Source organism: Acomys minous (assembly GCF_964271855.1).
Source record: "Acomys minous genome assembly, chromosome: 6".
NCBI classification, from domain to species: Eukaryota; Metazoa; Chordata; class Mammalia; order Rodentia; family Muridae; genus Acomys; species Acomys minous.
Window position 1 is genome coordinate 31,014,398 of NC_140487.1, and position 26,043 is coordinate 31,040,440.

The following is a 26,043-nucleotide window of genomic DNA, read 5'->3' on the forward strand; positions in this document are numbered from 1 at the left end:
CTCCCCTATGTCTGTTCCTGAGGGGGATTACCCCCCCATATATGCTCATAGGGTATCAAGTCTCTTCTTGGTAACCTGCTGTCCTTCCTCTGAGTGCCACCAGGTCTCCCCCTCCAGGGGACATGGTCAAAGGTGAGGCACCAGAGTATGTGAGAAAGAAGGCAGAGATCAAGACGAAGTCTGACCTACGTCCAAACATGAAAGTTGAATAACTTAAATAAGATACCTTCTAGAAGTAGAAAAGCAATAAAATTTAAACTTATATAAATAGATAAACATTTTATCTATCTGTTACCAAACAAAATTATATATTTAAGTAAGTCTGGTATACAATTATGGATAGAATATTGGCTAAACAAGAATATATACAGAAAAATGTACATGGTTTAAAAATTATTTTTTAGGGTTAGAGAGATGATTCTGCAATTAAATGCACAGCCTGCTTTTCCAAATGACCTGATATTCAGTCCCCAGCATTCATGTGGCAGCTCACAACAATCTGCAGCTCCAGTCCCAGGATGTATGGTGCTGTCTTCTGACTTCCACGGGTACCAGGCATACACATGACACACAGACAAACATACAGGCAAAACACTCAAATACATAAAAGAAAACAAACTAGTAAATATAAGTATTTTACAATTACAATTATTTTTCATTATTTTAACTTGACGATTTAACATTTCTAAAGGTTTCTATGTAAAATAGGGTCACACCACTTTTCCCTTCCCTTTCTTCCTTCTAGCTTCTTCCTTAAATCCCTCAAGACTTTCCTACACCACCTTACCCTCTCCATCAAGTTGGTGGCCGATTTCTTAATTGTATTTGCTAAATATCTCTTAGAAGAAATAGTTGCATACACAAGATAGGAACGCTGCTAATATTACTGGACATGTCCTCTAGACAAAGAGCTATGGGTGACTTTTAATTTGAAGTATTACTTCATGCACGGAGATTTAAATTTATTCCTCAGAATATTCATCTCTCCAGTTGAACTCCTCTGTCACTATTAATCAATGCTGTCATTTATTAGTTAGTAAAGGAGCAAATTTATGGTTGATTGAACAGGTGAATAATTCAATAACAGATTATTCAAGGCATATCAATATTATATTATTAGTAGACAAACATGTGTGAGATGTTAGTTCAATAATGAATGGATTCTTCTTCTTCTGTATTAAATGACTTACATTTTGAAGTACATATGTGGTTTTGTTTGAGACATGTTCACTTGCATCCCTGGCTGGTCTCAAACTCTCTATTTAACCAAATATGATCCAGAACTTATAAACAATCTCCATCCATCACCAAAGTGCTAGAATTCTAGATGTTTGTGATGGCCATGTCCCACCACAGAACACACACACACACACACACACACACACACACACACAGAGTTTATGTGTTGCTGAAGATCCAGATCAATCATGATATCATGATTCTTAGAATGCTAGCTAGGCAAATACTATAGCAAATGAAAATATATCCCTGGACAATGTGTTAAATTTTTATTATAAAAATCTTTTTCAAAACCACATTTATTTTAATTACAAATTTATTTTTAATTGGATAATCTTTACAAAGTTTTGCCTCTTAGTTTTCTTTCCTGGAAATTACTTCCAAAAGTCTCACAGCAACAAAGTGATAGAAAATAATATATGAAATACTATATATCAATTTCAACCAAGTTCAAGGGAATTATGGCATATCTGAATCTTATATCTCATATAATTTTGTAAAGGGTATTATGAAAGGCAGGCATATAAATGAAAATTTGAAAGTTATGCTCTCATTTTCCACGTCCTAGTTTGTTTTTTGAAACAACTTCTAGAGAACAGTTTCTAGAAATAACTGCTCTCTATGGAGACTACACACACACACACACACACACACACACACACACACACACACACACACACACAAAGTAAAACTATGCATGAGTAGTATCCGTTTGGAAAACAGAGAAAAATATTATGCCTCAAAGTCTTGACAAAGCAGATGAGTTTTCCAAGCTAACAACACTAAAACACTGACTCCTGTTTTGGCAAGATGTTTAAGATACTGTTTAGCTCAGGTATGCTGAATTCTCGACAGCCATTTATAGACTTGAAAGCAAAACATGTAACATACAGTTATTGTGTTTACACTGGCATCAGATTAATGACTGCACTTCCTTACCACAACTATATATATTTACCAAAAACAAAGTGAAACTGCTTTAGTATATTAGACTGTATGTTTCTATTTATGGAATATGAAGACCTATTTCTGTAACTAAGGCACTATCTTCTTAGTGCAAAAGCTCATCAATCGTAATAACTTGTCTAAGTTACGCACACTGTCTAGACTGTCTAGAGCAATTTTCTGAATGAGTTTGGAAATTGTATGTAAAACACTTGGGCATTAGCAGGCTATCAGCTAAATATATTCTATGGTACACATTTGTGCTGTAGTGTTTCTCTGTTCTGTAAACATTATTGCTGTGACAAAAATCTGTGAAATACCAATTTAAATTAGTAAAGATTTAGTTTGGTTCATGGTTTCAAGAGTTTTAGTTCACAGTCAGTTAAATCTATTGCTTTTAGGAGCGTGGTAAGCCAGAAGGTGACAGTACAGTGAATCTGGTCAATTCACGGCAGCCAGGAAATAAAGGGACAAGGAAAAGAGGGTACCAGGAAAAGACAAGTCTTTCAAGGTCTTCCTTCAGTGACCTAATTTTTACAGCCATTTCTCAGACTCCCCATCCTGACAGCCAAGCCTTTGACACATGAGCCGGAGAGGACATGTTTAGACTCGGAGCCCAGCATTGTTTCATTATGTCAGGGTCAATCAAAAACCGAAATTGGTTCCTGGACTCAACAATTTTTTAAAACTATTTTTCAAATCTTTGGTGCATTTTAATTGCACCTTAAAGCTTTCTGAAAAGCAAAATATTCTGCAGTGTACCAAACAGAGTCAGAGCTGATATTTCAAAATTAGTTGATTTGATTAGCAAAGCTAATGGTTGTGGAACATTTGTTCCCTGCTAACATTAGGTCTGGTTTATCTGACTCAGCAGTCTAAATGTAATGAAAACAAGATGGTCTGTAAAACTCTATTTTACGACTCCAGACACTGTGGCCACTGTGTTGGCAGTTTAGCAATTGTCTACACTTACCTGCAGTATATTATAGAAAAGATTTTCAACATCCATTTAGACATACTTAAATTTATGATGACAGTAGGCAGAGTGCACAGCTGTACTCAGCCATGCCCTCCTTTTGCATATAAACGGAGCCTTAAAGGAATATAGTCATTAAAGGCACAAGCACTACAGATAGGCTAAAATGAAATAAATCTCAACTCCACAACCAAATGGACATGAGGTGGTGATGTAACTCAATTCTGTAATGTTCGAATCCGTTTTGAAGCCTAATGACTGATGTGGTGAGCAGAGCGCTGCCTCGCCCATCATAAACGCAGTAAGTGGGTTAGCCATTATGACTACTCAGCCGACGACGCAAGCTACAGAGCAGAGCTGGGCTGGATGCATCTGTCTGAAGCACTAGATTGCACCACTTTGCTCGTGTTGCCTTTCTCCTTCTTACTCCACTGCAAGCTACCCTTCCCATAGGAAGATGTGCCCTCGTATATTTAAGGAACGGATTGCTAAGTGCAGAATCAGTCTCATCTTCTTAATAAGAAAGGGTACAAGGTCTTATGATGACAATTTTCTTTTCCGATGGTATATTCCGTGCTGACTTAGTAGAAAATCAATTTCAATGTTCTTCGTGTTCAGTTTTTAATTATTGCTTCTATGACATAGAAAAATATATATAGAGAGTGATGTAACATTATTAAGTGAAAAGACAGAGGCCAGGTTACATGAATTTGGCAAAGAGACAGCCTGGCAAGGGACGGTGCATGTATATGTGTGGGGTAGCAGGGGGGAGGGAAGAAAAGTGTGTAGTCATATTTTAATTTAAAAACTAAGATTTTAGAAAAGAGTTTTTCTTTTTTATATTTTTTATTATGAAATATTTTTTATTTTTTACACACACATTTATATTATTATACTTATATATAATAAACTACCTACAGCAAGAAGAAACATGAAACAATGAGGAGTTATGTAAGTGCTATATTCTTAGTGTTTTGGCTATTTGTATTTGGCAGCCTTAAAGAAAACATTTTTCCTATCTTAGTGAGTCTAAAATTCTGGATGTAAATCAATGTCTATCATATCTCATTATTATCAACTTAAAACATCTATCTAGACCTAAAAACATCTTAACCCCTTAAAAAGAAAAGCTCTCTTGAGCTCTGAGCAAAGACTATAAAGTGCAAATTAAATAACAGGCACCAAAGTCCACAACATAAAACGTGATCTCTTAATTTACAGTTATACTCAAATTGATCTGAAAAGGAGCTGTGGGAAATTAACAAATCAAACTTTAAAAATAAAATTTACTTACAAATTATTGTTCAAAAACATATTCCTTATATCTACTCACATAACTCTGTAAATATGCTTATAGCTGATATCATCTTTGCTCATTGTTTTAAGTTACTTATACTTTTGTTATTTAATTAAAAGAAAAATCAGTATGTCTGATACAACCATGTTAGAGGTTATACTTTGTAAAGCATTTGGTCTGCATGTAATATATATGTATAACCTATCTATAGTAATATATTCTAATTTCATTATTCAGTTATAAAAATTTTCTTGGAAAGTAATTTTCTATGAAAGCAGATATACTTAATAATTCATATTTATTATTAAGATCAGTATATTTATTTATTTAAATAAGAATATTAAAGAGATTAATGTCAATAAACGACACAGGAGACAGAGCAGTCTGGCATTATGGGCAGCTTATATTGAACTGCATAAAGAATAAATTTTAATTTGGTTATTTTAAATAATATTTGACATAATATTACTTGAACTGGCCATCTCCTGTAACCAAACAAGACAGCCAGTGGTGAAACAGGGCAACCAACCAAGCCACAAAACTTTCGATATGTAATTAATCCTGCCTACAAGATATGCATTGGTAAAGGTGGCACAGAACTTGTGGGAGTGGCCAGCCAATGACTGGTTCAGTTTTAGGTGAGTGCCGCAAGAGGGAGTCCACTATGACACTGCCCGGAGGGCCAGGACCTAAAGGCTGGATAGACCAGAAACCTAAGATAGAAAATGACTCCTAATACTCTGCTACACTCATAGGATGGTGGGTAGCCTAAACATCATCAGAGAAGTTTCACCCAGCAAGAAACTGATGGACACATATTTAGAGCCACACAGTCAAATATTTGGCTGAGCTTGGGGAATCCTGTGGAAGAGTAGTAGGAAGGATTTTAAGAGCCAGCAGGCTCAAGAACACCACAAGAAAACCAACAGAACCAACTAACCTGGGCTCTGAGGGGTTCACACATACTGGATTGCCAACCAGAGAGCCTGCATGAGATTGACCTAAGCCCTTTGCATCTGTGCTATAATTGTGTAGCTTGGTCTTTGTGTGGGAGCAGGTGCTGTCTCTCACTCTGTAGCTTGCCTTTGGTATCCTTTCCTCTCTCTGGGTTGCCTCTTCTCCCCTTAACAGGAGAGGTGGAGCCTAGTCTTACTGTAACTGTTTGATCTGAAGAGAAAAGGAGGAAGGAGGAATAGATGGGGGAGGCAAGGTAGAGGGAGGAACTGGGAGAAAAGGGAGGGGAAATTGTGGTCAGAATGTTATATATATAATAATATATAAACAAATAATATATAAATAATATATATAAATGATATAAATAAATATATTAATTATATATTATATAATTAAAATAAAAATATATTGCCATAGTCCAGATATGTGTTTTACTTTTAACAGTGTATTCTAACATATAGACTGGCGAGACATTCTTGTGCTATTTCCAATATAAAGGATAAATACAGTCTGTAGAACTTCCATGATTATCTATAATGAATGTATTGTATGATTTTTTTCCTTTTAAAAATATTAAATTTTTATTATTTACATATACATTTATGTTATTACACATATACAATAAACTGTCTACAGCAAGAAGTGTGAAACAATCAGGAATTATATATATGTTACATTCATAGTGTTTTGGCTAATTGTATTTGGCAGCCTTGAATAAGACATCTTTCCTATCTCGGTGAGTCTAAAATCATGAATGTAAATCAATATCTGTAATATCTCACCATTATCAACTTAAAACATCTATGTAGTCCTAAAAACATCTTAATCCAAAACAACTAAACTTAATTGTAAAACTAAACTATCTGGTCTTCAACCTGTTGTATAGAGCCCAATAAAAGAGGTAAAAAATATATTGAGTGGTGGCACTCCCCAAGGAAGAGCAAACAATTAGTTGTTAAGTCCCAAATGGTCGGCCCTGAAAACATATATGCAAGTAACATTGTACAGACACAACAGGTGGTATTAGGGATAATACATATATGTATGCAATAACAACTGATTAAAAAAAAGACATCATGATTTGAAGTAAAGCAGGGAGGCTTTAGGTGGAGGAGTTGATGGGAGAAAAAAAAAAGGAAGAAATACTGTAATTAAAATATAATCTCTTTAACATTAGAACATCAGCTTTCTGGCCCAATATATCTGACAGATGTATTTGTGAGGAAGGAACTATTGAGGACTTGCTTACCCTGTCTTTGCACAGTTTGGCCGTCAAAACTGCCTGCATCCAAGCTTGCCCGTTTTTAGGCCGAATTTTGTTTGTGGTAGAAATGAGGACATTTTGCCCAGTGGCTTGTTTGCTATGGTTGAAGCCATCTCCATAATGAAGTTCTTGGTGTTTACCATGTTCTTTCAGGTGGGCTGGGTGTTGCCAGGAGTTAACCTGTCTCATTGTAAATGTATCTCTGAAATAATAAAAATATCTTTAAATGCCATATTCTGTATGTCTCTGAGGTTTTTGAAGACCTTATCTATTTTACCTTATCTTTCTATAGAATCATATCTATCTGTTATACCTAGTCTGTATATTCTTGTGATAAAAATAGGCTAGTAATTGCTATGACCATGATTTGATCAACTAACAATTAACTTACATAACTACTTATCCTAACAGCCTGTAAATCTCTGATGGGGTTGAAGACCAAATAGTTTAATTTTACAATTAAGCTAAGTTGTATAGGGGTTAAGATGTTTTTAGGTCTAGATAGATGTCTTAAGTTGATAATGAGGAGATATGATAGATATTTACTTATACTCAGAATTTTAGACTTACCAAGATAGGAAAAATGTTTTCTTCAAGGCTGCCAAATACAAATAGCAAAAACACTAATAATGTAACATTTATATAAATCCTGATTGTGTAATGGTTCTTCTTGCTATAGGTAGTTTATTGTGGACTCATAGGACTACTGAAAGTTTATACTATAAAAATTATTAATAATACTTAATAGTAAGAAATACTAATAATCTTCCTATGGTGAAAGGTAACAAAAACAAAACAAAACAAACAAACACAAGAAAAATGGGGCAGAATTGATTATAATGTTTCATAATTTTTTCTTCAATGCTTAATTTCTAAAGGAATTCTCTGGTTTAGCAACTTATAGGAAATTTCAATCTCTAAAAGGGTTATATTTCTTAGAGTAGTCACTTTCTAAAGTCTGCTAGAAAATTACTTTTGATACCTTGACCATAATTTCGAAGAGAAGCTGGCTCTCTATTTTTTTTTTTTTTTTAGGGTAAAGTGCCTGGCTCTTCAAATCATTACTCTGCTACTATGTTCTATATACTGAACAAGAAATTTAGCAGTTTTCCAGAAAGGTAACTGCTAGCCAAAATTTTGTCCTAGATAACATTGAGTGAAGCAGAATATGTAGTAATACAGCCACTCTTACTCAGCCTTCATGTAGAGAAGATTCCAATTCTTTATCAAAAGTAAGATCACTGAACTACTGAATGCTTTATAGTAATACGTGAGACAGCCCACTCAGTGGCTTCCCAATTCTACCTCACGCCTAGCTTCACTCTGTTCTCTGACATTGATTTCTTTTTTCTTTTTTTTTTTGTATCCAAGAAAATTTTAATTTCTTTTTTAAAAAATGTTTTATTAATTTATTCTTTTTACATCTCAATGGTTATCCCATCCCTTGTATCCTCCCATTCTTCCCTCCCTCCCATTTTCCCCTTATTCCCCTCCCCTATGACTGTTCCTGAGGGGGATTTCCTCCCCCCTGTATATGCTCATAGGGTATCAAGTCTCTTCTTGGTAACCTGCTGTCCTTCCACTGAGTGCCACCCAGGTCTCCTCCTCCAGGTCCATGAAAGCCTTCATTTACCAGGAAACTGGGACAGAGGGGGTGGGGGGGCGGTTATCCTCTTGGGACTCTAGATGAGAGAAGCATGGGAGAATAGCAAAGTAGAAGGATCCAGAGGGTCCTAGAAACCTACAAGTAGAACATTATGATAGGCAGATTTGGGCCCAGGGGTCCCGCTCAAACTAAGGCACCAGCCAAGGACAACACAGGAGGTAAACCTTAAACCCCTACCCAGATCTAGACATTGATTTCTTATTCTATGTTCTGAAATGTGAGATGTACAGCTTCATTAGGGAAAGCAGAAGAAGAAAAAACAAGAGTGACTGGCTCCTATACATTTTTATTTTCAGTGCTCTTTAGATAAATATGTGAGAAGATGATAGACACATTCAAAACTCAGGAACAATTCTTTGCTCTCCTCCCGCGCCCCCACCCCTGCATTTTACCTGCACACTCATTCTTACAGAATAGGTGAGAAGACCCAAGAATCTTCAACAATACATCACACCATTGTCTGTTCTACGGAAACTAGTTGCCTTTCAGTTTCAAAAATCATAAACCTCTGCTTCTAAGGCTAGAGGAAATAATTTTCTCCATCCATTTCAGTCCTTTGGTTGCATTTGATATCCATTCCATTTTCTCACAATGGTGAGGCTTGTCCTGTGATCACAGTGTGGAAAGCTCTATTGTTTGGAGAAAGATAATACTGGTTAACCACTGAGATAAACAACTTGGGACTTGAATACTGCTTCCCCATAAGGTGTTTTTCTGCTTTACCACTATGAGGCTGAAATGAGAGAGGGGATACAAATCACAAGGTTATTCATTCTTTATGATTTAATTTCCTCAATTCTAATATTTCTTCATTATTTCTTGTATTATAGACATATTTCTAATTGCTTTTCATGAGTTATTTTGTCTAATTTTCCTTATAACTAAACAAAATTCTAACTTTCTATTTAACACACAGTAGAACTATTGCTTATATTAAAAGAAACTTGACTATAAATACAGTTATTATGCTGAGAGCATTAGAGCTACTGTAGATGTACATTGTACAGAATTGTTTTACTATTCCACTTCTAACATTTAAACATTGACCAAGTACTTAACCCTTCAGTTTGTTTCAGTGGCTGGTATAGGGGCTAGGTTCAATGTAAGTTCAATCACACACAAAACTTTGCTACTCTTCGAACTGTTTCCATTTCCCTGTGACCTGAAACCATGTTTAATTTATAGTAGCATGGATTAGCATACTGGATTAGCTCCTATTTCTTCTTCCTCCCTTGAAAGTTTACCTAATCTTACTGAAGTATTTGAAAGCAGATTATAGCTGGTTGGCAAAAGGCTTTCTACTTAATTGATAATACCTTTCATTTCCATAATTTGAATAAAGGTTTATTTTGAACAGATTAGTATTAAATGAAAAGTGAAAAATATAGTTCAAGAAATTCTTAAATGCGTCACACCCAAATTACCATATTTTAACATATTACATTAGAGTAATATTTGTTGTAATTATAGAACCAATGTTAGCATTTTTTATCACCTTGCTATTTAATATCAAATTTCTCTCTCTCCCTCTCTCCCTCTCTCTTGCTCTTACTCTCTGTCTCCCTCTCTCCTTCCCTCCCTCTCTCCCATTTCCAGATGATGTGAGGGACCCTGAAGCAGGGGTGAACAGAAGCAGTGTAAAATCAACTCTCTGCTCATCTAGTTGATGTATCACAATGGGGTTTCATTTTTATCCCTTTGCCTCCTTCTATACTTCTATGCTTTGAGAGAAATCCGTTTAAATGGTCCACATTCAAGATGTGGAGACTTATACTTTATCAAGTTAGCTATGATTTCAGAATGACAGTACACTTGAGTTACGCGGGAGAGCTCTCTCCCTTCTGTCACCTTTCTCCTTTCCTTCCATCCTTCCTTCTTTGTTACCCCCTTTCACACTTCACTTAACCATATCAAGACACACTGATGAATGTTATAACTCGGTTTATAATAACAGGCTACTTTGTGTATTTCATATTATTTACCCTACATCTCTTTGACATCGCTATCCAATGTGTCCACTTAACATGCCCTTTCATTGGCTTGTGTTTTCAATACATGCTAACCTTCAGACATCAGAAACTAAAAGACTCTTTCAGATTCATCTTCTAAGACCTCTGCCTCATATAATCAGCCATTTCTCCAAATAGTCACTTATTGAAGAATGTTAGAAAACCTAAAAACTGGGTGCAAAGTGTGTTTGGTGCTACTGAGATATTGTTTCTGTGTATTACCTTCAGTGATAAAAAGAAAATATCAGTGTGTATACTGAGCCATGCATGTACATATATTTAAACAATTCTAAATGTTCAGCTTTCTACCTATATTAAGTTATTCACGCATTTACATTGGTGCTTCTGATTCTAACATAGATATGACCACATGGATCATTATAATACTCTCCATTTGCTTGCCTGTATTTTCCAGAATGTACATTTTTCCCTACATGAACATCAATTGTTACTCATTCCTTTGCCAGAATACTACAAGGAAGTGGAAAAGAAAAGATGAATAAAATAATTCCAACCTTGTTGCTTTTTACATTGTTCTTCTTCAACCTCCAGTGTCTTGCTATTACTCTTTAAATAAAAACAAAATAATTTGCTGTGACTCAATGGCCTTGAAATATCATCTGGCATCACTTGCTTCTCGCTACTCTTTTCTTCATGGCCTTCTTTCCAGTCATAATGCTTGCCATGCCATCTTACCTATCCCTTGTACTCACTAAGTTCTTTGTTGTTTTATATTCCTTTTTTCTGAGAGCTTTTTTTGTATAGACTACTTTCAACCAGGTATTCACATGCATCATTTACGACTCTACTAAAGCTGCTTTGAAGCCAACTTTGACTCTATTCCATTTGACATCACTTCCTTCAGCGATCAGAGCTTACTTCCCTATCTGTTGCTTAGGGATTCTTAAGATCTACATATTTCTTGTTATTTGTGTCGAATTATAAGTATTCTTACCTAAAAATTCAAGCCTCACTAGGAAAAAAATCACCGTGTCTTTCATTGCTATTTCTGTATTTTAGTCATTAAGTATGAAAATTTTGGTTAAAAACATCTGAACTCTCATCTATTAGTTTTGATTTCATACCCAAATCCTTTATCATCAATGGAACTCTATATTCTTTGCTTGTTTGTTTGTTTGTTTTTCCATCTGAATTGGATGTTTAGTATGGATTGTTTGATTTCTTTATACACTGTCCATAATATGTTAGTCTCATTTATCAATTTGGAGGGTGTGGGGGGGGCGATGTTTGGAGAAAATAAAAAAGATAGGAAAAGAAGGGGCACTGTATAATATATACCATGACTGATTGAAAGGGGGCATAAATGTGAGAGTATGAATAAAATTAGCTATATTTAAATATTTTATCAGTGCATCTTTGTTTAATTATTTATAAATACCTATGTTTAAATTTGTAAATAAAGCATCTTTAGAATCCAAATTCTGTACAGGAAGAAAGTGAGAAATAGTTTAGCCACATTATAAAATCAAACAAGATCTTTTATTCACTGAACTAAGAGGACATTTGCTCAGAATGTTCTATACAGTCTGGATCTCAGAAGAAAAGGGCACTGAGAAAAAGCATGTAATTTCTGTAGTGTTCTTGCCAAAAACTGCATACTCTAAATCTAATCATGAGAACACATCAGAAAAACTCAAATTGAAGAATAATCTTTAAAAATAGCTGACCAGCACACTTCAAAAGACACAAATAGCACTTTCTACACCCCTCTGCCATTGAGTGCCCAGCATTTGTTCCTAATGTTGCAAAGTCATCATAATTATTAGGCCTGCAAAAGACAGAGATTTCTGCTTCTCAGGATTTCAGAGAAGGAAGAAAATAAAATGCACGAATAGAATGCAATTTTGTTTATTCATTAAGTTGGAAGCTTACTCAATCTTAAAGTATTAGATAATTTGAAAAGTGGATTATTCAATATAAAGAAGAGATTTCTCAGATAATACAGATATTGGTTAAAGCGATGGAAAATCCTTTAGAGATCAATAAGTATACTGTAGCTGTCAGTAAGTCAACCAAACCTATCTCTTCTCAAAAATCAAATCTTGTTTAAATGATTATGCATCTGTCAGTACCAAGCTTATCTATCTGTTCTCCATAACTGGTTTGTGTCTTTTAATTTATCATTAAGTTGGGAGCTAAGAGCCATGGTTCTGGGAAGACTGGAGATTTCCCTTACAATTCTGAATAACAAAAGTGTGGCAGCTATAACATTCTGACTAAGCATGCACAAAAATTGTTGCTTATTTAGGTGGATGCATTAAAATAACTGAGTGAAAAACCTAGGTATTTAAGCTTATAATTTTTTTGGTATCATTTCCTCTACAATTTCTGGGAGTTTCTAGCTTCTCTACTTTATTATCTCTCCAAGATTCTAGGTTTGAGGTGGATTTTTTCAATCTTAAATTATTTTCTTTTAGATGTTATCTGTTTTATGCCAGTGGATAATTCTAATTGTGGGAAATTAGTTGATTTAAGACAAATGAAAACTGCAGTCTCCTAAGCTTAATGTAAGTTTGATGAAGCTGTAGGCCCCAGAGCTTCAAGCTTTCTTTCTCTTTCTAATCCTTTGGGTTGTTCCTAAACACAACTGTTAACCTAAAATTTTAGTCATCCTAGTGCCTTTGTTTCTTAAAAGTGAAAGTGGAAACAGAGAAAGGAAGAAGATTAAGTAAGGAGGAAGGACTGAAGGGAGAAAGAAAAAATGATGACACAAATCTTAGACTATGAATACTGATATCCCATGGATATTTACTTCCTGTAGAACTTGAAAACTCCAGGGCCATAACCTGCTACCTCAGAAAAGCACTAACTCTTAATTGTAATGGAATCCCAAGCTCCATGTTTTTGCTACCATACAAGGTCTTAGTAAAGGAGGTGTTTGGCAACCAGCCCTCTTCTAGTCATTTATACTTCTAGAGTGCATATTGAATCTAGACTTTCTAGATTATGTGATTAAAATGTAATGGTCTCTGAAGTGCCTGAACATCATTATGAACAGGGCACAGAATTCTATGGAATACTATGCATCTGGCCTAATTTCTTTGTCATTGATATTTCTCTTTTGCTACTTAAGCCAGTCTTCTATGTTCAGTACTGAAAAACAAAACAAAACAAAACCTTCATATGGTTTAGAAAGTATTCCAGGATATTTATCTTCTTGCTTAGAGAAAAAGAACAGAGAACAACATAGAACAAAAAATCCTCTTCCACATTATCTTGCCACAGTTGCTTCAAAAGATTAAAAAAAAGGGTAGAGATAAGCTTGCCCTTATCTAAAAAGTGTTGATATGTTCCTGGACAGGATGAAGAAAACTCTAGAACAACTTCTCCATAACTGGCTTGGGAAAGAATTGTTGCTGTCATTAATACAGTTACAATGGTGCAGCAAGTAGTCTTAAAGCAATGCGATAACATTTATGCATACTGAATTTAGTGTGTCCAAGAAAATTACTGTGCAATGTCCTACAGAGATGTGGGTGCACAAGGGAACAACGAAAGCTTAGAGTATATTAATACTGAGGTAACTGGTACCTAAATCCATACAAAGCGTTTTGTACTACCCAAAGGCACAAAGGATAATTCCTTCTGAAATTATCACATTATAATATAACTTAAATTCATCTACTAATTACTTTATTAGTCTTTTATTTATTCAGCAAAAACCCCTCAAAGTCAGAAACTGTTAGCCAAAAAACTATTATGTGACATCCAGACACTATTCATTGAAGATAATCAGCAAGCAGACTCCTTGCAAAAGAAATCTTGTTCAAATTCCCTATCCACTCTGGTTGATGATATAATAAATACATTATATAAAGGCAGTGTCACATGTATTTAAATCATGTAGAGAAATATAAAGTAGTAAGAGCCATGGGGATAACTAATGTAGGGAGGGATTAACATCTTAAAGACACAAAAAAGTGGCATTGGAGCAAGGTAATAAAATATATGTCTCTGTTCACCTATATAAACAAAGTTTTCAGGCACAAAGAATGGCAAACACAAAGATTCTAAGCTGTAAGTATGCTTTGGCAATCTTGAAGGAGAAATGAGATTATGTGCTGGAAAGGTGAGAGTGGAGGTGAGAGTACTGAGACTATGCAGACAAGGCTAGCTTCAAATTTACAGAGAGCCTCCTATGTCTGCCTACTAAGTGCTAGCACTAAAGCCATTGAGGACTGTGCCCTCATTTTAACAAATATTGGGACACAATGCGGCTACTGTTAGATGATACACAGAGATGGACTGTTAGGGGTGTGTCTGAGTGGAGATCAGTACTGTCAAGTGTGCTTATTTTAATACAACTCTTGAAAATCATATGAGCTGAAAATAAAAACTTAAGTCTTGGTGGAGCCATGAATTCTGATGCAAAGAAGGAGAGAAAAATGTACTTTAGCTGCAGGGAGAAAGGAGGTCAAAGAAGACATTTCAAAAGTATACTGGGAATAGACTCATGTTCGTCTGATGATAGGGAAGACATTCCAGAGAGAGAGAGAGAGAGAGAGAGAGAGAGAGAGAGAGAGAGAGAGAGAGAGAGAGAGAGAGAGAGAGAGAGAGTGCATCTGTTGATATTGAATCTTTGGTTTAGGCTTCTAGAGCTTATAGCTAGCTCATCTGTCAGAAAGTACAGAAGCAAACTGCCTATAGAAGGCGATTTAGTAGAATGAGAAACATAGAATGGGGTCGATTTATTTAGTAAGTAACATAATTAATCTGTAAGGCTATTAATTCAATTTATTTGATAAAAGAAATAATATTACAAAATAACACTGATATTTGACCAGTGTCAGTAGTAATTTGTGATAGTTTCATGAAGGAAATGCATTTGAGAAAGCCCAGGAAGCTTGGGCAGTTGGTGTGAAAACTGAGGACTAGCGTACATGGGCAGAGTCTAAGGTACTGTGTAATAAATCTTGGAAGACAGATGAAATTTAAAGTGAAAAACAGGGAAAATAAGTCACGATGGGAATGTGTGTGTTAGAGCACATGGATTACAGACCTGTTCTTTCAGGAAAGGGAGATTTCTCAAATGACAAAACTTACTCAGCTTAGGCAAGATGTTTATTCTAAAACAAATAAAAAATTATGAGCTCAGAAATTAATTCAGAGTACAGTTTAAAATAAAATTTATGATCACAAATTGCATGTTTATCTTTCAAAATGTATATATAAGATTTCATAAAATATTGTTAATTTCTTAAAGAAGTTAGTGAGACATGAAGAATTTTGATTTCCCCCATTTTAAAAAAATGTAGATCAGCTGGTAAATCTAAAATGAATTATGAATTTTCAAGTCCCAGGAAGTTATCTCTTACTTGTGGAAATACTTTATTCCTTTCTTGGTGAGACATAAGACTACAGAATAATCAAATACAAAGATCTATCTACAAGAGGCAGAAAGCGCACAGAGCTTAACAGAATGAGACTATTTCCAAATTGTAATATTTATGGCTAACTTTTCAATTTCTCAAGAAAATGGACAATTGACATTTTTAATGAGGAATTTCCAAAGTACATCAATGTCGCGAATACAATTTTGCAGGTGTTCTGGAGCACATATATAGGGCACGTTGAGTTCTCTAACAGTTGGCTTGTCATGTGTAGTTAGTTTTTAAATAATTACTTCTTTTTGTTTGAGATTATAATTAGAGGATTTCTCTCTTCCCTTTCCTCTTTCCATATCTTTCCACACACCCTTTCTTGTTTGCTTTCAAATACATAACCTCTTTTTTCTTTCTTTTTTTTCCTTTTTTCTTTTCTTTCTTTCTTTTTTTTTTTTTTTACAATTTTTTATGAATTCATTCAATTGTTATCCCATCCTGTGTATCCTCCCACTCCTCCCTCCCTCCCACTTTCACCCATTCCCCTCCCCTATGACTGTGACTGAGGGGGACCTCCTCCCCCTGTATATGATCCTAAGGTATCAAGTCTCTTCTTGGTAGTCTGCTATCCTTCCTCTGAGTACCACTGGGCTTCCCCATCAAGGGGACATATGACCTCTTTTTTCATTAATTGTTGTTACATGCAAATATGTATGCATATGTATATATATATATTGTTGAAGGATGAAATGGACCTGTTATTACCATTTTATACAGTTCTATACCCTGAAAGGATTTTAATGTTTTTCTAAATTCGATCACTCACTCAAATTCAATTCTTTAAGAACAATCTGCCACCTTTGATTACCTCAAGGATTTATTCAACTGTATATTTTTGTTTATCTTTACTTCCATTTTGATCTTGTTTTCATGTTAGCTCTACATATGATAATTTTTAAAGAAACAAATTAGAGCAAACTGTCAGCACATGGTAAAGAGAAGTTGTGAATGACTTCAACAGCGGAGTTTCACACCGAAAGATACATGGGAGTTTATCTGGGTAAGTATAAATATTGTGAAACTTTCAAAACAGCTAAATTGCTTTCCACAGTCAGCCTTGCTCCCCACACCCAGGAGATTAGGTTTTAATGCATTCAATGGAAGGGACACAAATCCCAGACTCAGAAAAACAAACTTCAATGATACCTCCACCACAACCAAATGCCCATAGTCTAAATAACCAACCACATTCTTTAAGTCCATAGCAGAAAGTAATTTTAAAAGAGTTAGATACTGCTGTTTCCATTCCTTTACTAGCTTTGTTTGCAACATCAGGATTTGAAAGAATGTTGAGTTATTGAGAAGTTCATTTAGAGCATGCCTCCTGCTGTCTAGTCTGTGCTCTAGGGTCAGCTTGTGCTTCTATTTTGCTGATCATTCTTCTATACCTTTCCTAATCTAGTTCAGACTTATTTGTTCTCATTAATTGTTGAAACTTTTGATATTAGGAGCTAATGGCTCCGTGAAAATACAGAATCTGATTCCACTGTTCTGGGGTCAGGCTCGAGAATGTGGTTTACTTATAAGCTCCCGGGTAGTGCTGATGCAGAAGGTCTATCTACCAGACATTGTTCTGTTCACAAAACCCATAAGCAATTGTTATAGTCTCTGGCTCAAGGATCAGTCAGATTCCTCTCAATCCTCCCAACTTTTCTTTATTCCCTACGTTTGGTGTCCCATCTTCTTATGAGATATTTCAAACATGAACTAGACTTCACCAGTTCTCATCAGGTAACTAAAAATCTACTCCTCACATACCACTTCCCCCAGATATGTTAAGTTTAGAGGGCCAGGATGAGAGCACCTGCCTGCGGATGCTTGCCTTGCTTTGGACCTTTCCTGTTGTGGCACCAACAGTTCTGTTCAATTTACTATTGGGAACATAGTTTGAGATGAATTTCGATGTAAAGCCAAGTGACTTTAAAAAAAAAGAAGTGATCACCTTTCATTCACCTTAACAATGCAATCCTATGTTTTTTCATTAGATCTGTTGCCCTTCACATACTCCAGGCTTTTAGTCATTTTCCCTTCACTCAAGAAGGGTGTAGAAGGAAAAGTTCATTTTTATAAGAAAACAGAAAAGGTTCTACCACAAAAGTATCACACTGGTTCTTGTCTCTTGAGATCTGGCCTAGTATTAGCTCACTGTTTTGTGAGCTCTTTGATGTACTTTTATATTCTTCAGTGTTTCCTTTTTTTCTGACTTGTTAGTTCTTCAAGGTGACTTGTTCAAATCACTATGGTTTACAAACCCCAAATTAATTGCAAACACACAGAAACAAGCAGAGAACCCTTTCCAAGTCACAAAGGTGATAGGGGAGTAGGAGAAGAGTTGTGTAGGCTAAGGAAGACCCTTCCTCTGCTTGCTTCTGTGTGTCACACGCAGTTAGTTCTGTCTGCTCTTGGACTGAATTTCTGGATCGCTCTGGAGAAGTTTGTCCTTGACAAGCATAGCACAGTGGGGAATTAAAAAGAGAGATCTTCCCTCAGTACAGTGCCTCTCTTCCTTCATCCTTCCTGTGTTGTGACCCTTTACCACCTCCCCATGTTGTGCGGGCCCCAACCATTAAATTATTTTCTTTCTTTCTTTTTTTCATTAAATTATTTTCATTGCTCCTTCATATCTGTAACTTTGCTACAGTTTGAATAATTATGTAAATACATGTGTTTTCCAATGGTCACACATAACCCCTGTGAATGAAAACTCTATCTCTTCCTTTGTGGTATTCTCCCCACTGTTTAGCTGGATATAGGCACACATTTCTCTAGCCCTTTCTCCCCATCACCACTCCCTTTACTTTTTGTACTTGGCAGGATATGTATGAAGCCCTTGAGCCTTGTGAGGTAGCTATTCTCAGCACCAAGATAATCATGTGTTTGGAGAGGTTTACAACCTTCTAGAAGCCCTGCTTACCTATCAAGGTCCAGTACCACTTGGCCTATCCATCTGCATCAAAAGTCTTTGGAAACTCACTCCATTAACTCTGTATAATAGGTACCTTTGTGTGCAAGTTCTCAGCATGTTCCGCTTCCCCAGCTGCCCTGCCTCCACATTGAAAAATGCAGGTCTTCGTCTGTGTTAGACATGGTCTTGCTAACACTTTCTGCCTTTTGTACATAGTGGCCTGCACGGAGTTCACATGACCTTTCCTGTCAATGAAGCTTGAGAAGAACAGGAAGAGTATGGCACTCTGCATTACACATGCCATTGTACCTTGCACAGAGCCTGGGCACCAGTAAGAAACTGGAAAGTACCACCTGCACCTTCTTCACGGACATTTTCACATACTGGCCTATAGGGTTGGAGTTGTTCACAATGATGTAGTGAGAACACAGTGATCCCTTTGGGCTATTAGTCATCACTAAGGTGAACTAGTTGTTAATATATCATAGCAGGATATCAGAGCTGGACTAGGTGTGCATCTTTCCTAGTGGCTACCATCATTTCATTCAACAGCAGGATCCCTGGGCAAAAGGAAAATCCACAGAAATGCCAGTGGTCAGATCTGAGAGCCTCTGAACCTTCAAATCTCCTTTCTAGGTGTTTTCCAGGTACAGATACATGTCTTTCAGGAGGCCCTACTGCTTAATCACTTGGTTAATGCTATGGAAGGAGTGAGATGTCTTCTTTAATATTCCTTCCAATTCCAGCCATAGTAGTGATTCGTCTTGGTTCCTATACTCCTGAAGGAGAATAATTCACATCTAAGCATAAGTAGAGGAGGCAAATCCAGGCTTATCTCAGCAGGCAAAGCAAAACATATGCTCTAGTGTCATTAGGAAGCTGCAATAGCTAAGCAGCAACAGTGAAGGGCTGCTTTCAGTGTCTGGACTAATAAATCTGGACAGACCTACCATATCACCTTCCTTGTTCACCACAGGACACTATTAATGTATTCTTTTCCTCAAATAGATGGATGCTTTCTTAGATGGTGTCCCCACCTACAATTTAGTCTCTTACAATTTGATGCATTAGATATAAGAATATATGCAATGCCACAAGGACAGGTGAAGTTGAGAAGCAGGAGTAAGGGCCATTGTGTCTTGACTTTCTGCCGTAGGGAGGGTTTTCCTGGAGGAAAGTTGAAACATATTGAGGTTGACTTTGCTGTCTTTACCAGACCTTGTTCCTTTCTTTAATCTGTTCAGTTTAGCCATCTCATACCCAGCTTCAAGCGTCAAAAACTTACATTCATCTTTAGAGATTTGTATCCCAACTTTCTGAGGACATATTTCATTCCAATTGCTTGGTGGGCTGGTTTCACAGACGCCAGATTGATGGTTGCTTGGATGATAGCCATCTGAATGAGTATTCATTACCTAGTAGTGGAGTTACTACGTGGTCAGTGGCTCACCCATGGAAAGACTTCGCTTAGGAGGGTAGAAACAGTTTTGCCCACTATTTGACCTGTTAAAGGTCAGTATTATGTTTTCATAGAAAATGACAAGGCTCTTGTTCAGGGAACCTCTGTTCTATGGCATCCAGGTACCCACACACAGTATTGCCAAAATGGAATTGGTGTGTCCCTGAGAATCTCAAAGGCAGTGGGTGATGGCTTCTGCTTCTTCAGAACAGAGCATGTAGACACTGTGAAACTTTGCTTCCTACTACCACATAGAGAGGGCAGCCCAGGACCTTGTACTCCAAGGCTGCCAGCTTCCAAGTGTGACATCTTGACATAAGCAGTCACAGCTTGCTTTTTCCTCAAGTCCTGGCTAGAGCAATCTTCTAAAATATAAACCCCTTTGAAATGTGTTTCCCTGGAAACAGAGTTAGAGTCTCTTTTGTACCCTAATGTAGGTGTTTGAAGTGGCTGATAAATGAAGGGAGCCTGTCCTGTTGAGCAAAGCTAAGGAAATCACAACCAGCTGGTGAGGCAAGCAGGCAAGCAAGGTGGTCCCACAGATGCTCTTCAACCACAGAGAATCAATTGTTCAATTGGCAGGTATGTCCATGCTCCAGGTACCGAATGTTCCTCTTCCTTCAGGTCACATTTGAGAAAGGAATGAAATATACAGAGTGACTAGAAAGTATAAGCATATTATTATCCTAAAAGGATATTTTCCTCTGTGAAAATGTTTCAAATACCTCCCTGAATATTTTACTATCTATAGTTAAAAGTAGTCCTGCTTCCTGTAAGGAATTGCAAGCAAATCATTGAAAGAGAGGTAACGTATTTTGGATTATCATTTGTAGACTGATACTATGATTATTTTTATTTGAAGCACTGAAATTTTGAATCTGCTTGCTCAACATTAATGATAAGAATATAATGTGTAAAAAAAAAAGTTTTTTTAGTGTCAAGAAGAAATGATTCAGAATTTGTTCCTGATTGATTTCTGCAGTTTAACCATTTGTAAACATAGACCAGTGACAGCTACTGTAACATTGTATGTTTCATTGTATGTCTCTAAAAAGTTTGAGACCCTAGCAATGAAGACCACTAAAAACATTACTATTGTAAGTATGTTTTGGATAAGTTGCCAAGAGCAGACCCCAATTGATATGTGGGATTCAACAATTGACTGGATAAAGATATGGGAAGCTTGAGGCAGAATTATTTAATATTATTTCTACCCTGAGCTTACTCATCAATAATTAACCCAGCAAATATAGAGTTCTGTTAAAATACAATTAAACATTCCCCAAATGGCCCCTGATATAGGGAATAATGCAGTTCTTGTGCTGATTAGAAGTAAAGCGATCTACTCCTAATTGAAATAAACCATGACAACTTGAGAATGATAAAGATAATTTCTTATTAAATTACTACATAGAATCAAAATATCTATATGTTTTTCCTTGCATTTATTTATTGACTTAAAAGAAAAACAGGACTTCACTATGTAACCCAGGACAACATGTGACTGTCTTTGCAAGAAGAACTATCTTTCAAAAAAAAAAAAAAGTCAAAGTATTTTTGTCTAGGGAAAAAAAAGCATAGCATCTTAGACACATCCAAAAACACATTTAGCTAAGTCTTTGGACTATTGTGATCCATTCAAATTGATACATAAAATAACTATCACAGCTCTACAAATATTTTAGTAAGGTGGGAATATCTGCATTTGTATGGGAGGGATGAAACTACACTGTACTTTCAGTAGAATATGCTTTGAGGTACCAATGACATCTTGAGTCCTACAAAGTTCCATACAGTAACCAGTTGTAGCACTGGAGACATTTCTCCTTTCCAAACTAAGAAACACTAAGTTCCCTTCTTATCATAAGCATCTCCCTAATTTGCTCTATCATCTACACCAGTGCCAGAAAAATTAAGGTAAACCTACATTTCTATTTTCAAAATATCGGACTTTATAACTTCAGAAGTCCCCTAGATGATGTTATCTCAGTTCCTTTAGGGTTTAAGTAGTAACTGAATAGTAACTGGCTTCAATTATTTTATATTTAAAAAAAATTCACGATACAACATATAATAGTTTATATTGTATTTGTAATTTCCCTCAAGTATTTTCAATTAATGACACCAAGTGTCCTCCAGGAATCTGTATAGCTGTCATGTAGCCATCTTGCATAGGACCTTGGGACTGTCGCTAGCCTCATTCAGCAGTTCCTAAGATGTATCTATTGGTATCCCTCAGAAAACTTCTCATGAGTAAGTTTTTCATGATTTAATATAACTTTGTTCTTAGTTATTGTTAGCATTTAAACATATTCTTAGTGTGGTTTTTCATGAAATACACACATAGGTATTCAAGATAATTGTACTTGTCTATTTCATAGCTTAGATGTGTAGATCTGGAAGATTTGAACAAATAGCTCAATCTCTCAGTTTTACATTAAATAAAACTATAAGTACAGTAAACATTAAACATATAAAATATAGTAAAGAGGGAACTTTAAATACTTGTGTATAATTACAGGATGCAAAATCTGGCAATATCAGTTATATAGCGCAATTGAAGCCACCAAACCATGTGACTTAGAGTAGCTCTTCCTTGTATTAATATCTTATACTATTGACAGAATCATCACCATAATCATCTTTATAATGCTTTTGTGATGCTGTGTTGAGTGCTTGGTTCTGCCATTTATACCCAGTTCATGGGTGCAAATAAATGTAAGCAGAAAGGGGCTCAGCTTGTTCATAGGGCTTATGGGCCTCAGTAAACTTAACTGTGAACCTAGACTTTAGGGAATTACAGTCCCCTCCATGTAATCTTAACACCTTGGGCTGCTTTGAACATTGAGATACTAGGATATAAAGAAGGCTAAGCTGTTAGGTTGAACTTGAAGCTAGATAATGTCCCCACCTAGGTTTTTGGTTGGAGGCTGGCTCTTTTTTGGTCAGAGAAAGAATGATGAATGATTTTGGTTCTAGTGCAAGGAAAAAAGAAACCCCTTTATCCATTGTTGGGCCATTTGGGAGTCCCACTGCTAAGGGATGTGCATTTTATGAGTTTTGACTCAATTAAGACCAATACTTCATCATCCCAGGATACCATACATCGTTAGTGTATCTCACAGTTTACAAGTGAATCTGTTCTCCTCGCCTGCTCTTCCTGATCTGCACCTCTTCCTCCTTCTCTAACCCTCAACACTCCCTCCCAAACTTGCAAGCTACCATAATTTCAATTGCTTCAAAATCTCAGATATTTCATATATGGTAACAGATGTGATTTTTTAAAAAATGACATAGCATTAATGATAATTTTAAGGACATGAGTAAACTGCGCCAACTGCACTTGCCAGTCCTGCTTAGTTGCTAGCGATGTCATTATATATTACATTACAATCTATCGAGGCAGTGAGATGAGAAATCAATGACAAGATTCCCTTCTCTGAAGCTATCAGTTTAGGTGAATATAAGGCTTGCATCAGTAGAGCATTTCAGAGATAGACTTGTTTCCCGATCAGGGTATCAGGTTGAGTGATTTAGACCCCAAACTATCTTCCATTAAATATAAATTTATTAAAAAGTCATTAGTGTGACTCTATGATGAGCATATGGCAAAAATATTTTAAGTAGGGTATCATCAGTCTATATTTACTCTTCTAAATTGATAGTGTTTAATTTTGTTTTTTCCTGGAAAATAAGAACTTCCATGACATTCTCCATAGCTTGAGTTCTGCTCATAACACTACCCAATTTGTACCTCAGATTTCTGATAACTCACACATAAGGAAAGAACTTGACTCTGCTTTAGTGTTTCAGTTTATACCATGGTTGGCAGAGTGTTTGCCTATAGGCATGAAGACCCACATTTAATGTCCCAAGCACTATACAGGAAGCAGGAGTGAGTTCTTCAAAGCCATTCTTAGGTACAGCACCAGAGTGGGGTCATGTTGGGCTACATAAGACCCTGTCTCAGAAAGAACATCAACCACTCACCTCCCAAGAACTAGCAAATTAGCCTACACAGATAACTGAAAAAGAAAACAGTTATACAAAAAACCCAGAGTTAAAAAAGGGTCCTGATTGACAAAATGATTTTGAAAGTCAACACTCCAAACATGTCCACAGCTTTCTGGTCCTTAGACCCCCACTTAACAGTCCATATATTTTCCTTCCATGAATCTCACTGTCACTTTTGGGTGGAGTCTGGTTCCATGGGAAAGTGTGCAAAGGAGAGAGAGAGAGAATGTATGTTTTCCAAAAAACAAGTTACTACTTTTCTTAGCCCACATCCAGATCATCACTGACTTTTTTCTTACTATTTCCCAAGTTTCTTTCCATCTGCAGAAAGAGTATATAGAAATTAACCGGGCATTTTTTTTTCAGCTTAATCATTACTCTAAAGCTGCAGTTTTAAGCTTGTGGTTTGTGGTTGTGCATACACCAGATACTATTTTCTTCTTTAAAAGCCCGAGAAAACAGTTAACAGTGAATCTTCCTTTCTCCCATTGGTCTAGAGATGATGCTAGTTTCCATGAAGTGTCCACCATGGAACACTTGCTGGTTCCAAAAGAGGAATACTACCAGATGCAGGATTTTGTGCCTAATCATGCCCTTCTTTGAAACAAATTCTCTTTTGAAAAATGGTATTAGCACATTCTATTTGCTTCTAAATCGGACTATCAAAAAGTCTGGTTGCCTAGCCTTAATTTGTTTGTGAAAATATTTTCTTTACCTCAAAGAAAGACTCTTGCCGTTCTGACTTTGGAAGTCACATACCCAATATATTGTCAGAGAATCAAAACTTAATGGGTTTCTAATGACACAACAAATAATTCAATTCTCTCTGTTGAGTGATCCGTCCTTAAATATATCAATTTAGCCACAGATTGTTGTTAACTGTGCCAAGTTTCAGTTTTAAAGGAAGAAGGTGCTTATCTCCTACATATATATGATTTTTTTTGCCAAAACCTGAAAATAATTTTCCAAGAGCCTGTTTGTATCTGTGCGCTGATTCAATTCCTTATTCTTAGCGTTGATCTCTTTAAGCTCAAAAGTTGAGACATTAAATACACTTTATAAGAGAACATTATATAGCAACGTTGGAATTTCAGATCCAGCAGTAACTGAAATAATATTTATGAAGAGGAGTAGGAACTCTGTGTGTGTGTGTGTGTGTGTGTGTGTGTGTGTGTGTGTGTGTGGTGGAGTACTGAAAATGTAGGCATCTTTATTGTTAAGCAGCTATGTGATTGATGAGATTTATCTAGTGTGTTTTTTTTCTTCTCATTTGTAAAATTAAAAATAATAAAGAAGGTGGACAGGGTTTGAAACTATGACTTTGAAGTTTCATGTTACTGTAACATATTAAAAAATCTGTTGGTGAACAATTTCTCGTAATTCTTTACATTGGTGTAATCCATGGAGGAATCACTGCAAGGTATAGATAGGCAAAAGTCTTAGCTATTTACTAATATATCACTTTGCAAAGTCTTAATCTAATGGTTCTAGTAAAGTTCTCGATGATAAGGGCCATTTTACCTCATACTGGGAAATTTACCTCAAAATCTGGACGGATTCTTTTTCCTTATCTTTTTAGCTACCTGAACCTTTCCTGTGAGGTTTTAAAATCCTTCCACAGTCCCTTGGGAAAAGGGAAAAAAAAAAAAAAACCTCGAAACTACAAATCCCAGCAGGCAAAGCTGCAGACATCACCCCCTCCCTCTCCCTCTCCCCGAAATTGAGTTCGCGAAAACTCAGGTTGAGGCATCCAGCTACGTGCCTGAAAGAAGCGTCCGCAGTTCGCCCGGCATTTTTCGGTGGCTTCATCCGTTGCCTTTAAGTCGGTGCCTGGGAGCCTACGCGCGACACGACGCAGAGCGGGAGGGCGTGGCGGACATCACCTGTTCGGGGCGGCGCAGGCGCAGTGCAGG

At 36.3% G+C, this 26,043-nt stretch overlaps 1 long non-coding RNA gene across 4 annotated transcripts; it reads right to left on the reverse strand.

The window, feature by feature from the left end:
- On the reverse strand, positions 1–26,007 carry LOC311599944. Of its 4 annotated transcripts, none has more exons than XR_014780067.1 (6): positions 25,889–26,007; positions 18,752–20,730; positions 8,734–8,970; positions 6,661–6,877; positions 5,398–5,680; positions 1–594 (listed from the first exon to the last, which is right to left on the reverse strand). It is a non-coding gene; the product is annotated as an uncharacterized lncRNA (long non-coding RNA). The 4 variants fall into 4 exon arrangements; XR_014780068.1 differs by having other exon boundaries at positions 8,752–9,074; XR_014780069.1 differs by having other exon boundaries at positions 8,734–9,074.
- Between the last annotated feature and the right edge of the window lie 36 nt (positions 26,008–26,043).